The sequence below is a fragment of the Sphaerodactylus townsendi genome, linkage group LG09 (assembly GCF_021028975.2).
Source record: "Sphaerodactylus townsendi isolate TG3544 linkage group LG09, MPM_Stown_v2.3, whole genome shotgun sequence".
NCBI classification, from domain to species: Eukaryota; Metazoa; Chordata; class Lepidosauria; order Squamata; family Sphaerodactylidae; genus Sphaerodactylus; species Sphaerodactylus townsendi.
In genome coordinates, this window is record NC_059433.1 from 20,848,054 (window position 1) to 20,862,834 (window position 14,781).

Genomic DNA, 14,781 nt, shown 5'->3' on the forward strand with positions numbered 1-14,781 from the left:
GGGGGGTGGGGGGGGGGGGGGGTGGGGGGGGGGGGGGGTGGGGGGGGGGGGGGGTGGGGGGGGGGGGGGGTGGGGGGGGGGGGGGGTGGGGGGGGGGGGGGGTGGGGGGGGGGGGGGGTGGGGGGGGGGGGGGGTGGGGGGGGGGGGGGGTGGGGGGGGGGGGGGGTGGGGGGGGGGGGGGGTGGGGGGGGGGGGGGGTGGGGGGGGGGGGGGGTGGGGGGGGGGGGGGGTGGGGGGGGGGGGGGGTGGGGGGGGGGGGGGGTGGGGGGGGGGGGGGGTGGGGGGGGGGGGGGGTGGGGGGGGGGGGGGGTGGGGGGGGGGGGGGGTGGGGGGGGGGGGGGGTGGGGGGGGGGGGGGGTGGGGGGGGGGGGGGGTGGGGGGGGGGGGGGGTGGGGGGGGGGGGGGGTGGGGGGGGGGGGGGGTGGGGGGGGGGGGGGGTGGGGGGGGGGGGGGGTGGGGGGGGGGGGGGGTGGGGGGGGGGGGGGGTGGGGGGGGGGGGGGGTGGGGGGGGGGGGGGGTGGGGGGGGGGGGGGGTGGGGGGGGGGGGGGGTGGGGGGGGGGGGGGGTGGGGGGGGGGGGGGGTGGGGGGGGGGGGGGGTGGGGGGGGGGGGGGGTGGGGGGGGGGGGGGGTGGGGGGGGGGGGGGGTGGGGGGGGGGGGGGGTGGGGGGGGGGGGGGGTGGGGGGGGGGGGGGGTGGGGGGGGGGGGGGGTGGGGGGGGGGGGGGGTGGGGGGGGGGGGGGGTGGGGGGGGGGGGGGGTGGGGGGGGGGGGGGGTGGGGGGGGGGGGGGGTGGGGGGGGGGGGGGGTGGGGGGGGGGGGGGGTGGGGGGGGGGGGGGGTGGGGGGGGGGGGGGGTGGGGGGGGGGGGGGGTGGGGGGGGGGGGGGGTGGGGGGGGGGGGGGGTGGGGGGGGGGGGGGGTGGGGGGGGGGGGGGGTGGGGGGGGGGGGGGGTGGGGGGGGGGGGGGGTGGGGGGGGGGGGGGGTGGGGGGGGGGGGGGGTGGGGGGGGGGGGGGGTGGGGGGGGGGGGGGGTGGGGGGGGGGGGGGGTGGGGGGGGGGGGGGGTGGGGGGGGGGGGGGGTGGGGGGGGGGGGGGGTGGGGGGGGGGGGGGGTGGGGGGGGGGGGGGGTGGGGGGGGGGGGGGGTGGGGGGGGGGGGGGGTGGGGGGGGGGGGGGGTGGGGGGGGGGGGGGGTGGGGGGGGGGGGGGGTGGGGGGGGGGGGGGGTGGGGGGGGGGGGGGGTGGGGGGGGGGGGGGGTGGGGGGGGGGGGGGGTGGGGGGGGGGGGGGGTGGGGGGGGGGGGGGGTGGGGGGGGGGGGGGGTGGGGGGGGGGGGGGGTGGGGGGGGGGGGGGGTGGGGGGGGGGGGGGGTGGGGGGGGGGGGGGGTGGGGGGGGGGGGGGGTGGGGGGGGGGGGGGGTGGGGGGGGGGGGGGGTGGGGGGGGGGGGGGGTGGGGGGGGGGGGGGGTGGGGGGGGGGGGGGGTGGGGGGGGGGGGGGGTGGGGGGGGGGGGGGGTGGGGGGGGGGGGGGGTGGGGGGGGGGGGGGGTGGGGGGGGGGGGGGGTGGGGGGGGGGGGGGGTGGGGGGGGGGGGGGGTGGGGGGGGGGGGGGGTGGGGGGGGGGGGGGGTGGGGGGGGGGGGGGGTGGGGGGGGGGGGGGGTGGGGGGGGGGGGGGGTGGGGGGGGGGGGGGGTGGGGGGGGGGGGGGGTGGGGGGGGGGGGGGGTGGGGGGGGGGGGGGGTGGGGGGGGGGGGGGGTGGGGGGGGGGGGGGGTGGGGGGGGGGGGGGGTGGGGGGGGGGGGGGGTGGGGGGGGGGGGGGGTGGGGGGGGGGGGGGGTGGGGGGGGGGGGGGGTGGGGGGGGGGGGGGGTGGGGGGGGGGGGGGGTGGGGGGGGGGGGGGGTGGGGGGGGGGGGGGGTGGGGGGGGGGGGGGGTGGGGGGGGGGGGGGGTGGGGGGGGGGGGGGGTGGGGGGGGGGGGGGGTGGGGGGGGGGGGGGGTGGGGGGGGGGGGGGGTGGGGGGGGGGGGGGGTGGGGGGGGGGGGGGGTGGGGGGGGGGGGGGGTGGGGGGGGGGGGGGGTGGGGGGGGGGGGGGGTGGGGGGGGGGGGGGGTGGGGGGGGGGGGGGGTGGGGGGGGGGGGGGGTGGGGGGGGGGGGGGGTGGGGGGGGGGGGGGGTGGGGGGGGGGGGGGGTGGGGGGGGGGGGGGGTGGGGGGGGGGGGGGGTGGGGGGGGGGGGGGGTGGGGGGGGGGGGGGGTGGGGGGGGGGGGGGGTGGGGGGGGGGGGGGGTGGGGGGGGGGGGGGGTGGGGGGGGGGGGGGGTGGGGGGGGGGGGGGGTGGGGGGGGGGGGGGGTGGGGGGGGGGGGGGGTGGGGGGGGGGGGGGGTGGGGGGGGGGGGGGGTGGGGGGGGGGGGGGGTGGGGGGGGGGGGGGGTGGGGGGGGGGGGGGGTGGGGGGGGGGGGGGGTGGGGGGGGGGGGGGGTGGGGGGGGGGGGGGGTGGGGGGGGGGGGGGGTGGGGGGGGGGGGGGGTGGGGGGGGGGGGGGGTGGGGGGGGGGGGGGGTGGGGGGGGGGGGGGGTGGGGGGGGGGGGGGGTGGGGGGGGGGGGGGGTGGGGGGGGGGGGGGGTGGGGGGGGGGGGGGGTGGGGGGGGGGGGGGGTGGGGGGGGGGGGGGGTGGGGGGGGGGGGGGGTGGGGGGGGGGGGGGGTGGGGGGGGGGGGGGGTGGGGGGGGGGGGGGGTGGGGGGGGGGGGGGGTGGGGGGGGGGGGGGGTGGGGGGGGGGGGGGGTGGGGGGGGGGGGGGGTGGGGGGGGGGGGGGGTGGGGGGGGGGGGGGGTGGGGGGGGGGGGGGGTGGGGGGGGGGGGGGGTGGGGGGGGGGGGGGGTGGGGGGGGGGGGGGGTGGGGGGGGGGGGGGGTGGGGGGGGGGGGGGGTGGGGGGGGGGGGGGGTGGGGGGGGGGGGGGGTGGGGGGGGGGGGGGGTGGGGGGGGGGGGGGGTGGGGGGGGGGGGGGGTGGGGGGGGGGGGGGGTGGGGGGGGGGGGGGGTGGGGGGGGGGGGGGGTGGGGGGGGGGGGGGGTGGGGGGGGGGGGGGGTGGGGGGGGGGGGGGGTGGGGGGGGGGGGGGGTGGGGGGGGGGGGGGGTGGGGGGGGGGGGGGGTGGGGGGGGGGGGGGGTGGGGGGGGGGGGGGGTGGGGGGGGGGGGGGGTGGGGGGGGGGGGGGGTGGGGGGGGGGGGGGGTGGGGGGGGGGGGGGGTGGGGGGGGGGGGGGGTGGGGGGGGGGGGGGGTGGGGGGGGGGGGGGGTGGGGGGGGGGGGGGGTGGGGGGGGGGGGGGGTGGGGGGGGGGGGGGGTGGGGGGGGGGGGGGGTGGGGGGGGGGGGGGGTGGGGGGGGGGGGGGGTGGGGGGGGGGGGGGGTGGGGGGGGGGGGGGGTGGGGGGGGGGGGGGGTGGGGGGGGGGGGGGGTGGGGGGGGGGGGGGGTGGGGGGGGGGGGGGGTGGGGGGGGGGGGGGGTGGGGGGGGGGGGGGGTGGGGGGGGGGGGGGGTGGGGGGGGGGGGGGGTGGGGGGGGGGGGGGGTGGGGGGGGGGGGGGGTGGGGGGGGGGGGGGGTGGGGGGGGGGGGGGGTGGGGGGGGGGGGGGGTGGGGGGGGGGGGGGGTGGGGGGGGGGGGGGGTGGGGGGGGGGGGGGGTGGGGGGGGGGGGGGGTGGGGGGGGGGGGGGGTGGGGGGGGGGGGGGGTGGGGGGGGGGGGGGGTGGGGGGGGGGGGGGGTGGGGGGGGGGGGGGGTGGGGGGGGGGGGGGGTGGGGGGGGGGGGGGGTGGGGGGGGGGGGGGGTGGGGGGGGGGGGGGGTGGGGGGGGGGGGGGGTGGGGGGGGGGGGGGGTGGGGGGGGGGGGGGGTGGGGGGGGGGGGGGGTGGGGGGGGGGGGGGGTGGGGGGGGGGGGGGGTGGGGGGGGGGGGGGGTGGGGGGGGGGGGGGGTGGGGGGGGGGGGGGGTGGGGGGGGGGGGGGGTGGGGGGGGGGGGGGGTGGGGGGGGGGGGGGGTGGGGGGGGGGGGGGGTGGGGGGGGGGGGGGGTGGGGGGGGGGGGGGGTGGGGGGGGGGGGGGGTGGGGGGGGGGGGGGGTGGGGGGGGGGGGGGGTGGGGGGGGGGGGGGGTGGGGGGGGGGGGGGGTGGGGGGGGGGGGGGGTGGGGGGGGGGGGGGGTGGGGGGGGGGGGGGGTGGGGGGGGGGGGGGGTGGGGGGGGGGGGGGGTGGGGGGGGGGGGGGGTGGGGGGGGGGGGGGGTGGGGGGGGGGGGGGGTGGGGGGGGGGGGGGGTGGGGGGGGGGGGGGGTGGGGGGGGGGGGGGGTGGGGGGGGGGGGGGGTGGGGGGGGGGGGGGGTGGGGGGGGGGGGGGGTGGGGGGGGGGGGGGGTGGGGGGGGGGGGGGGTGGGGGGGGGGGGGGGTGGGGGGGGGGGGGGGTGGGGGGGGGGGGGGGTGGGGGGGGGGGGGGGTGGGGGGGGGGGGGGGTGGGGGGGGGGGGGGGTGGGGGGGGGGGGGGGTGGGGGGGGGGGGGGGTGGGGGGGGGGGGGGGTGGGGGGGGGGGGGGGTGGGGGGGGGGGGGGGTGGGGGGGGGGGGGGGTGGGGGGGGGGGGGGGTGGGGGGGGGGGGGGGTGGGGGGGGGGGGGGGTGGGGGGGGGGGGGGGTGGGGGGGGGGGGGGGTGGGGGGGGGGGGGGGTGGGGGGGGGGGGGGGTGGGGGGGGGGGGGGGTGGGGGGGGGGGGGGGTGGGGGGGGGGGGGGGTGGGGGGGGGGGGGGGTGGGGGGGGGGGGGGGTGGGGGGGGGGGGGGGTGGGGGGGGGGGGGGGTGGGGGGGGGGGGGGGTGGGGGGGGGGGGGGGTGGGGGGGGGGGGGGGTGGGGGGGGGGGGGGGTGGGGGGGGGGGGGGGTGGGGGGGGGGGGGGGTGGGGGGGGGGGGGGGTGGGGGGGGGGGGGGGTGGGGGGGGGGGGGGGTGGGGGGGGGGGGGGGTGGGGGGGGGGGGGGGTGGGGGGGGGGGGGGGTGGGGGGGGGGGGGGGTGGGGGGGGGGGGGGGTGGGGGGGGGGGGGGGTGGGGGGGGGGGGGGGTGGGGGGGGGGGGGGGTGGGGGGGGGGGGGGGTGGGGGGGGGGGGGGGTGGGGGGGGGGGGGGGTGGGGGGGGGGGGGGGTGGGGGGGGGGGGGGGTGGGGGGGGGGGGGGGTGGGGGGGGGGGGGGGTGGGGGGGGGGGGGGGTGGGGGGGGGGGGGGGTGGGGGGGGGGGGGGGTGGGGGGGGGGGGGGGTGGGGGGGGGGGGGGGTGGGGGGGGGGGGGGGTGGGGGGGGGGGGGGGTGGGGGGGGGGGGGGGTGGGGGGGGGGGGGGGTGGGGGGGGGGGGGGGTGGGGGGGGGGGGGGGTGGGGGGGGGGGGGGGTGGGGGGGGGGGGGGGTGGGGGGGGGGGGGGGTGGGGGGGGGGGGGGGTGGGGGGGGGGGGGGGTGGGGGGGGGGGGGGGTGGGGGGGGGGGGGGGTGGGGGGGGGGGGGGGTGGGGGGGGGGGGGGGTGGGGGGGGGGGGGGGTGGGGGGGGGGGGGGGTGGGGGGGGGGGGGGGTGGGGGGGGGGGGGGGTGGGGGGGGGGGGGGGTGGGGGGGGGGGGGGGTGGGGGGGGGGGGGGGTGGGGGGGGGGGGGGGTGGGGGGGGGGGGGGGTGGGGGGGGGGGGGGGTGGGGGGGGGGGGGGGTGGGGGGGGGGGGGGGTGGGGGGGGGGGGGGGTGGGGGGGGGGGGGGGTGGGGGGGGGGGGGGGTGGGGGGGGGGGGGGGTGGGGGGGGGGGGGGGTGGGGGGGGGGGGGGGTGGGGGGGGGGGGGGGTGGGGGGGGGGGGGGGTGGGGGGGGGGGGGGGTGGGGGGGGGGGGGGGTGGGGGGGGGGGGGGGTGGGGGGGGGGGGGGGTGGGGGGGGGGGGGGGTGGGGGGGGGGGGGGGTGGGGGGGGGGGGGGGTGGGGGGGGGGGGGGGTGGGGGGGGGGGGGGGTGGGGGGGGGGGGGGGTGGGGGGGGGGGGGGGTGGGGGGGGGGGGGGGTGGGGGGGGGGGGGGGTGGGGGGGGGGGGGGGTGGGGGGGGGGGGGGGTGGGGGGGGGGGGGGGTGGGGGGGGGGGGGGGTGGGGGGGGGGGGGGGTGGGGGGGGGGGGGGGTGGGGGGGGGGGGGGGTGGGGGGGGGGGGGGGTGGGGGGGGGGGGGGGTGGGGGGGGGGGGGGGTGGGGGGGGGGGGGGGTGGGGGGGGGGGGGGGTGGGGGGGGGGGGGGGTGGGGGGGGGGGGGGGTGGGGGGGGGGGGGGGTGGGGGGGGGGGGGGGTGGGGGGGGGGGGGGGTGGGGGGGGGGGGGGGTGGGGGGGGGGGGGGGTGGGGGGGGGGGGGGGTGGGGGGGGGGGGGGGTGGGGGGGGGGGGGGGTGGGGGGGGGGGGGGGTGGGGGGGGGGGGGGGTGGGGGGGGGGGGGGGTGGGGGGGGGGGGGGGTGGGGGGGGGGGGGGGTGGGGGGGGGGGGGGGTGGGGGGGGGGGGGGGTGGGGGGGGGGGGGGGTGGGGGGGGGGGGGGGTGGGGGGGGGGGGGGGTGGGGGGGGGGGGGGGTGGGGGGGGGGGGGGGTGGGGGGGGGGGGGGGTGGGGGGGGGGGGGGGTGGGGGGGGGGGGGGGTGGGGGGGGGGGGGGGTGGGGGGGGGGGGGGGTGGGGGGGGGGGGGGGTGGGGGGGGGGGGGGGTGGGGGGGGGGGGGGGTGGGGGGGGGGGGGGGTGGGGGGGGGGGGGGGTGGGGGGGGGGGGGGGTGGGGGGGGGGGGGGGTGGGGGGGGGGGGGGGTGGGGGGGGGGGGGGGTGGGGGGGGGGGGGGGTGGGGGGGGGGGGGGGTGGGGGGGGGGGGGGGTGGGGGGGGGGGGGGGTGGGGGGGGGGGGGGGTGGGGGGGGGGGGGGGTGGGGGGGGGGGGGGGTGGGGGGGGGGGGGGGTGGGGGGGGGGGGGGGTGGGGGGGGGGGGGGGTGGGGGGGGGGGGGGGTGGGGGGGGGGGGGGGTGGGGGGGGGGGGGGGTGGGGGGGGGGGGGGGTGGGGGGGGGGGGGGGTGGGGGGGGGGGGGGGTGGGGGGGGGGGGGGGTGGGGGGGGGGGGGGGTGGGGGGGGGGGGGGGTGGGGGGGGGGGGGGGTGGGGGGGGGGGGGGGTGGGGGGGGGGGGGGGTGGGGGGGGGGGGGGGTGGGGGGGGGGGGGGGTGGGGGGGGGGGGGGGTGGGGGGGGGGGGGGGTGGGGGGGGGGGGGGGTGGGGGGGGGGGGGGGTGGGGGGGGGGGGGGGTGGGGGGGGGGGGGGGTGGGGGGGGGGGGGGGTGGGGGGGGGGGGGGGTGGGGGGGGGGGGGGGTGGGGGGGGGGGGGGGTGGGGGGGGGGGGGGGTGGGGGGGGGGGGGGGTGGGGGGGGGGGGGGGTGGGGGGGGGGGGGGGTGGGGGGGGGGGGGGGTGGGGGGGGGGGGGGGTGGGGGGGGGGGGGGGTGGGGGGGGGGGGGGGTGGGGGGGGGGGGGGGTGGGGGGGGGGGGGGGTGGGGGGGGGGGGGGGTGGGGGGGGGGGGGGGTGGGGGGGGGGGGGGGTGGGGGGGGGGGGGGGTGGGGGGGGGGGGGGGTGGGGGGGGGGGGGGGTGGGGGGGGGGGGGGGTGGGGGGGGGGGGGGGTGGGGGGGGGGGGGGGTGGGGGGGGGGGGGGGTGGGGGGGGGGGGGGGTGGGGGGGGGGGGGGGTGGGGGGGGGGGGGGGTGGGGGGGGGGGGGGGTGGGGGGGGGGGGGGGTGGGGGGGGGGGGGGGTGGGGGGGGGGGGGGGTGGGGGGGGGGGGGGGTGGGGGGGGGGGGGGGTGGGGGGGGGGGGGGGTGGGGGGGGGGGGGGGTGGGGGGGGGGGGGGGTGGGGGGGGGGGGGGGTGGGGGGGGGGGGGGGTGGGGGGGGGGGGGGGTGGGGGGGGGGGGGGGTGGGGGGGGGGGGGGGTGGGGGGGGGGGGGGGTGGGGGGGGGGGGGGGTGGGGGGGGGGGGGGGTGGGGGGGGGGGGGGGTGGGGGGGGGGGGGGGTGGGGGGGGGGGGGGGTGGGGGGGGGGGGGGGTGGGGGGGGGGGGGGGTGGGGGGGGGGGGGGGTGGGGGGGGGGGGGGGTGGGGGGGGGGGGGGGTGGGGGGGGGGGGGGGTGGGGGGGGGGGGGGGTGGGGGGGGGGGGGGGTGGGGGGGGGGGGGGGTGGGGGGGGGGGGGGGTGGGGGGGGGGGGGGGTGGGGGGGGGGGGGGGTGGGGGGGGGGGGGGGTGGGGGGGGGGGGGGGTGGGGGGGGGGGGGGGTGGGGGGGGGGGGGGGTGGGGGGGGGGGGGGGTGGGGGGGGGGGGGGGTGGGGGGGGGGGGGGGTGGGGGGGGGGGGGGGTGGGGGGGGGGGGGGGTGGGGGGGGGGGGGGGTGGGGGGGGGGGGGGGTGGGGGGGGGGGGGGGTGGGGGGGGGGGGGGGTGGGGGGGGGGGGGGGTGGGGGGGGGGGGGGGTGGGGGGGGGGGGGGGTGGGGGGGGGGGGGGGTGGGGGGGGGGGGGGGTGGGGGGGGGGGGGGGTGGGGGGGGGGGGGGGTGGGGGGGGGGGGGGGTGGGGGGGGGGGGGGGTGGGGGGGGGGGGGGGTGGGGGGGGGGGGGGGTGGGGGGGGGGGGGGGTGGGGGGGGGGGGGGGTGGGGGGGGGGGGGGGTGGGGGGGGGGGGGGGTGGGGGGGGGGGGGGGTGGGGGGGGGGGGGGGTGGGGGGGGGGGGGGGTGGGGGGGGGGGGGGGTGGGGGGGGGGGGGGGTGGGGGGGGGGGGGGGTGGGGGGGGGGGGGGGTGGGGGGGGGGGGGGGTGGGGGGGGGGGGGGGTGGGGGGGGGGGGGGGTGGGGGGGGGGGGGGGTGGGGGGGGGGGGGGGTGGGGGGGGGGGGGGGTGGGGGGGGGGGGGGGTGGGGGGGGGGGGGGGTGGGGGGGGGGGGGGGTGGGGGGGGGGGGGGGTGGGGGGGGGGGGGGGTGGGGGGGGGGGGGGGTGGGGGGGGGGGGGGGTGGGGGGGGGGGGGGGTGGGGGGGGGGGGGGGTGGGGGGGGGGGGGGGTGGGGGGGGGGGGGGGTGGGGGGGGGGGGGGGTGGGGGGGGGGGGGGGTGGGGGGGGGGGGGGGTGGGGGGGGGGGGGGGTGGGGGGGGGGGGGGGTGGGGGGGGGGGGGGGTGGGGGGGGGGGGGGGTGGGGGGGGGGGGGGGTGGGGGGGGGGGGGGGTGGGGGGGGGGGGGGGTGGGGGGGGGGGGGGGTGGGGGGGGGGGGGGGTGGGGGGGGGGGGGGGTGGGGGGGGGGGGGGGTGGGGGGGGGGGGGGGTGGGGGGGGGGGGGGGTGGGGGGGGGGGGGGGTGGGGGGGGGGGGGGGTGGGGGGGGGGGGGGGTGGGGGGGGGGGGGGGTGGGGGGGGGGGGGGGTGGGGGGGGGGGGGGGTGGGGGGGGGGGGGGGTGGGGGGGGGGGGGGGTGGGGGGGGGGGGGGGTGGGGGGGGGGGGGGGTGGGGGGGGGGGGGGGTGGGGGGGGGGGGGGGTGGGGGGGGGGGGGGGTGGGGGGGGGGGGGGGTGGGGGGGGGGGGGGGTGGGGGGGGGGGGGGGTGGGGGGGGGGGGGGGTGGGGGGGGGGGGGGGTGGGGGGGGGGGGGGGTGGGGGGGGGGGGGGGTGGGGGGGGGGGGGGGTGGGGGGGGGGGGGGGTGGGGGGGGGGGGGGGTGGGGGGGGGGGGGGGTGGGGGGGGGGGGGGGTGGGGGGGGGGGGGGGTGGGGGGGGGGGGGGGTGGGGGGGGGGGGGGGTGGGGGGGGGGGGGGGTGGGGGGGGGGGGGGGTGGGGGGGGGGGGGGGTGGGGGGGGGGGGGGGTGGGGGGGGGGGGGGGTGGGGGGGGGGGGGGGTGGGGGGGGGGGGGGGTGGGGGGGGGGGGGGGTGGGGGGGGGGGGGGGTGGGGGGGGGGGGGGGTGGGGGGGGGGGGGGGTGGGGGGGGGGGGGGGTGGGGGGGGGGGGGGGTGGGGGGGGGGGGGGGTGGGGGGGGGGGGGGGTGGGGGGGGGGGGGGGTGGGGGGGGGGGGGGGTGGGGGGGGGGGGGGGTGGGGGGGGGGGGGGGTGGGGGGGGGGGGGGGTGGGGGGGGGGGGGGGTGGGGGGGGGGGGGGGTGGGGGGGGGGGGGGGTGGGGGGGGGGGGGGGTGGGGGGGGGGGGGGGTGGGGGGGGGGGGGGGTGGGGGGGGGGGGGGGTGGGGGGGGGGGGGGGTGGGGGGGGGGGGGGGTGGGGGGGGGGGGGGGTGGGGGGGGGGGGGGGTGGGGGGGGGGGGGGGTGGGGGGGGGGGGGGGTGGGGGGGGGGGGGGGTGGGGGGGGGGGGGGGTGGGGGGGGGGGGGGGTGGGGGGGGGGGGGGGTGGGGGGGGGGGGGGGTGGGGGGGGGGGGGGGTGGGGGGGGGGGGGGGTGGGGGGGGGGGGGGGTGGGGGGGGGGGGGGGTGGGGGGGGGGGGGGGTGGGGGGGGGGGGGGGTGGGGGGGGGGGGGGGTGGGGGGGGGGGGGGGTGGGGGGGGGGGGGGGTGGGGGGGGGGGGGGGTGGGGGGGGGGGGGGGTGGGGGGGGGGGGGGGTGGGGGGGGGGGGGGGTGGGGGGGGGGGGGGGTGGGGGGGGGGGGGGGTGGGGGGGGGGGGGGGTGGGGGGGGGGGGGGGTGGGGGGGGGGGGGGGTGGGGGGGGGGGGGGGTGGGGGGGGGGGGGGGTGGGGGGGGGGGGGGGTGGGGGGGGGGGGGGGTGGGGGGGGGGGGGGGTGGGGGGGGGGGGGGGTGGGGGGGGGGGGGGGTGGGGGGGGGGGGGGGTGGGGGGGGGGGGGGGTGGGGGGGGGGGGGGGTGGGGGGGGGGGGGGGTGGGGGGGGGGGGGGGTGGGGGGGGGGGGGGGTGGGGGGGGGGGGGGGTGGGGGGGGGGGGGGGTGGGGGGGGGGGGGGGTGGGGGGGGGGGGGGGTGGGGGGGGGGGGGGGTGGGGGGGGGGGGGGGTGGGGGGGGGGGGGGGTGGGGGGGGGGGGGGGTGGGGGGGGGGGGGGGTGGGGGGGGGGGGGGGTGGGGGGGGGGGGGGGTGGGGGGGGGGGGGGGTGGGGGGGGGGGGGGGTGGGGGGGGGGGGGGGTGGGGGGGGGGGGGGGTGGGGGGGGGGGGGGGTGGGGGGGGGGGGGGGTGGGGGGGGGGGGGGGTGGGGGGGGGGGGGGGTGGGGGGGGGGGGGGGTGGGGGGGGGGGGGGGTGGGGGGGGGGGGGGGTGGGGGGGGGGGGGGGTGGGGGGGGGGGGGGGTGGGGGGGGGGGGGGGTGGGGGGGGGGGGGGGTGGGGGGGGGGGGGGGTGGGGGGGGGGGGGGGTGGGGGGGGGGGGGGGTGGGGGGGGGGGGGGGTGGGGGGGGGGGGGGGTGGGGGGGGGGGGGGGTGGGGGGGGGGGGGGGTGGGGGGGGGGGGGGGTGGGGGGGGGGGGGGGTGGGGGGGGGGGGGGGTGGGGGGGGGGGGGGGTGGGGGGGGGGGGGGGTGGGGGGGGGGGGGGGTGGGGGGGGGGGGGGGTGGGGGGGGGGGGGGGTGGGGGGGGGGGGGGGTGGGGGGGGGGGGGGGTGGGGGGGGGGGGGGGTGGGGGGGGGGGGGGGTGGGGGGGGGGGGGGGTGGGGGGGGGGGGGGGTGGGGGGGGGGGGGGGTGGGGGGGGGGGGGGGTGGGGGGGGGGGGGGGTGGGGGGGGGGGGGGGTGGGGGGGGGGGGGGGTGGGGGGGGGGGGGGGTGGGGGGGGGGGGGGGTGGGGGGGGGGGGGGGTGGGGGGGGGGGGGGGTGGGGGGGGGGGGGGGTGGGGGGGGGGGGGGGTGGGGGGGGGGGGGGGTGGGGGGGGGGGGGGGTGGGGGGGGGGGGGGGTGGGGGGGGGGGGGGGTGGGGGGGGGGGGGGGTGGGGGGGGGGGGGGGTGGGGGGGGGGGGGGGTGGGGGGGGGGGGGGGTGGGGGGGGGGGGGGGTGGGGGGGGGGGGGGGTGGGGGGGGGGGGGGGTGGGGGGGGGGGGGGGTGGGGGGGGGGGGGGGTGGGGGGGGGGGGGGGTGGGGGGGGGGGGGGGTGGGGGGGGGGGGGGGTGGGGGGGGGGGGGGGTGGGGGGGGGGGGGGGTGGGGGGGGGGGGGGGTGGGGGGGGGGGGGGGTGGGGGGGGGGGGGGGTGGGGGGGGGGGGGGGTGGGGGGGGGGGGGGGTGGGGGGGGGGGGGGGTGGGGGGGGGGGGGGGTGGGGGGGGGGGGGGGTGGGGGGGGGGGGGGGTGGGGGGGGGGGGGGGTGGGGGGGGGGGGGGGTGGGGGGGGGGGGGGGTGGGGGGGGGGGGGGGTGGGGGGGGGGGGGGGTGGGGGGGGGGGGGGGTGGGGGGGGGGGGGGGTGGGGGGGGGGGGGGGTGGGGGGGGGGGGGGGTGGGGGGGGGGGGGGGTGGGGGGGGGGGGGGGTGGGGGGGGGGGGGGGTGGGGGGGGGGGGGGGTGGGGGGGGGGGGGGGTGGGGGGGGGGGGGGGTGGGGGGGGGGGGGGGTGGGGGGGGGGGGGGGTGGGGGGGGGGGGGGGTGGGGGGGGGGGGGGGTGGGGGGGGGGGGGGGTGGGGGGGGGGGGGGGTGGGGGGGGGGGGGGGTGGGGGGGGGGGGGGGTGGGGGGGGGGGGGGGTGGGGGGGGGGGGGGGTGGGGGGGGGGGGGGGTGGGGGGGGGGGGGGGTGGGGGGGGGGGGGGGTGGGGGGGGGGGGGGGTGGGGGGGGGGGGGGGTGGGGGGGGGGGGGGGTGGGGGGGGGGGGGGGTGGGGGGGGGGGGGGGTGGGGGGGGGGGGGGGTGGGGGGGGGGGGGGGTGGGGGGGGGGGGGGGTGGGGGGGGGGGGGGGTGGGGGGGGGGGGGGGTGGGGGGGGGGGGGGGTGGGGGGGGGGGGGGGTGGGGGGGGGGGGGGGTGGGGGGGGGGGGGGGTGGGGGGGGGGGGGGGTGGGGGGGGGGGGGGGTGGGGGGGGGGGGGGGTGGGGGGGGGGGGGGGTGGGGGGGGGGGGGGGTGGGGGGGGGGGGGGGTGGGGGGGGGGGGGGGTGGGGGGGGGGGGGGGTGGGGGGGGGGGGGGGTGGGGGGGGGGGGGGGTGGGGGGGGGGGGGGGTGGGGGGGGGGGGGGGTGGGGGGGGGGGGGGGTGGGGGGGGGGGGGGGTGGGGGGGGGGGGGGGTGGGGGGGGGGGGGGGTGGGGGGGGGGGGGGGTGGGGGGGGGGGGGGGTGGGGGGGGGGGGGGGTGGGGGGGGGGGGGGGTGGGGGGGGGGGGGGGTGGGGGGGGGGGGGGGTGGGGGGGGGGGGGGGTGGGGGGGGGGGGGGGTGGGGGGGGGGGGGGGTGGGGGGGGGGGGGGGTGGGGGGGGGGGGGGGTGGGGGGGGGGGGGGGTGGGGGGGGGGGGGGGTGGGGGGGGGGGGGGGTGGGGGGGGGGGGGGGTGGGGGGGGGGGGGGGTGGGGGGGGGGGGGGGTGGGGGGGGGGGGGGGTGGGGGGGGGGGGGGGTGGGGGGGGGGGGGGGTGGGGGGGGGGGGGGGTGGGGGGGGGGGGGGGTGGGGGGGGGGGGGGGTGGGGGGGGGGGGGGGTGGGGGGGGGGGGGGGTGGGGGGGGGGGGGGGTGGGGGGGGGGGGGGGTGGGGGGGGGGGGGGGTGGGGGGGGGGGGGGGTGGGGGGGGGGGGGGGTGGGGGGGGGGGGGGGTGGGGGGGGGGGGGGGTGGGGGGGGGGGGGGGTGGGGGGGGGGGGGGGTGGGGGGGGGGGGGGGTGGGGGGGGGGGGGGGTGGGGGGGGGGGGGGGTGGGGGGGGGGGGGGGTGGGGGGGGGGGGGGGTGGGGGGGGGGGGGGGTGGGGGGGGGGGGGGGTGGGGGGGGGGGGGGGTGGGGGGGGGGGGGGGTGGGGGGGGGGGGGGGTGGGGGGGGGGGGGGGTGGGGGGGGGGGGGGGTGGGGGGGGGGGGGGGTGGGGGGGGGGGGGGGTGGGGGGGGGGGGGGGTGGGGGGGGGGGGGGGTGGGGGGGGGGGGGGGTGGGGGGGGGGGGGGGTGGGGGGGGGGGGGGGTGGGGGGGGGGGGGGGTGGGGGGGGGGGGGGGTGGGGGGGGGGGGGGGTGGGGGGGGGGGGGGGTGGGGGGGGGGGGGGGTGGGGGGGGGGGGGGGTGGGGGGGGGGGGGGGTGGGGGGGGGGGGGGGTGGGGGGGGGGGGGGGTGGGGGGGGGGGGGGGTGGGGGGGGGGGGGGGTGGGGGGGGGGGGGGGTGGGGGGGGGGGGGGGTGGGGGGGGGGGGGGGTGGGGGGGGGGGGGGGTGGGGGGGGGGGGGGGTGGGGGGGGGGGGGGGTGGGGGGGGGGGGGGGTGGGGGGGGGGGGGGGTGGGGGGGGGGGGGGGTGGGGGGGGGGGGGGGTGGGGGGGGGGGGGGGTGGGGGGGGGGGGGGGTGGGGGGGGGGGGGGGTGGGGGGGGGGGGGGGTGGGGGGGGGGGGGGGTGGGGGGGGGGGGGGGTGGGGGGGGGGGGGGGTGGGGGGGGGGGGGGGTGGGGGGGGGGGGGGGTGGGGGGGGGGGGGGGTGGGGGGGGGGGGGGGTGGGGGGGGGGGGGGGTGGGGGGGGGGGGGGGTGGGGGGGGGGGGGGGTGGGGGGGGGGGGGGGTGGGGGGGGGGGGGGGTGGGGGGGGGGGGGGGTGGGGGGGGGGGGGGGTGGGGGGGGGGGGGGGTGGGGGGGGGGGGGGGTGGGGGGGGGGGGGGGTGGGGGGGGGGGGGGGTGGGGGGGGGGGGGGGTGGGGGGGGGGGGGGGTGGGGGGGGGGGGGGGTGGGGGGGGGGGGGGGTGGGGGG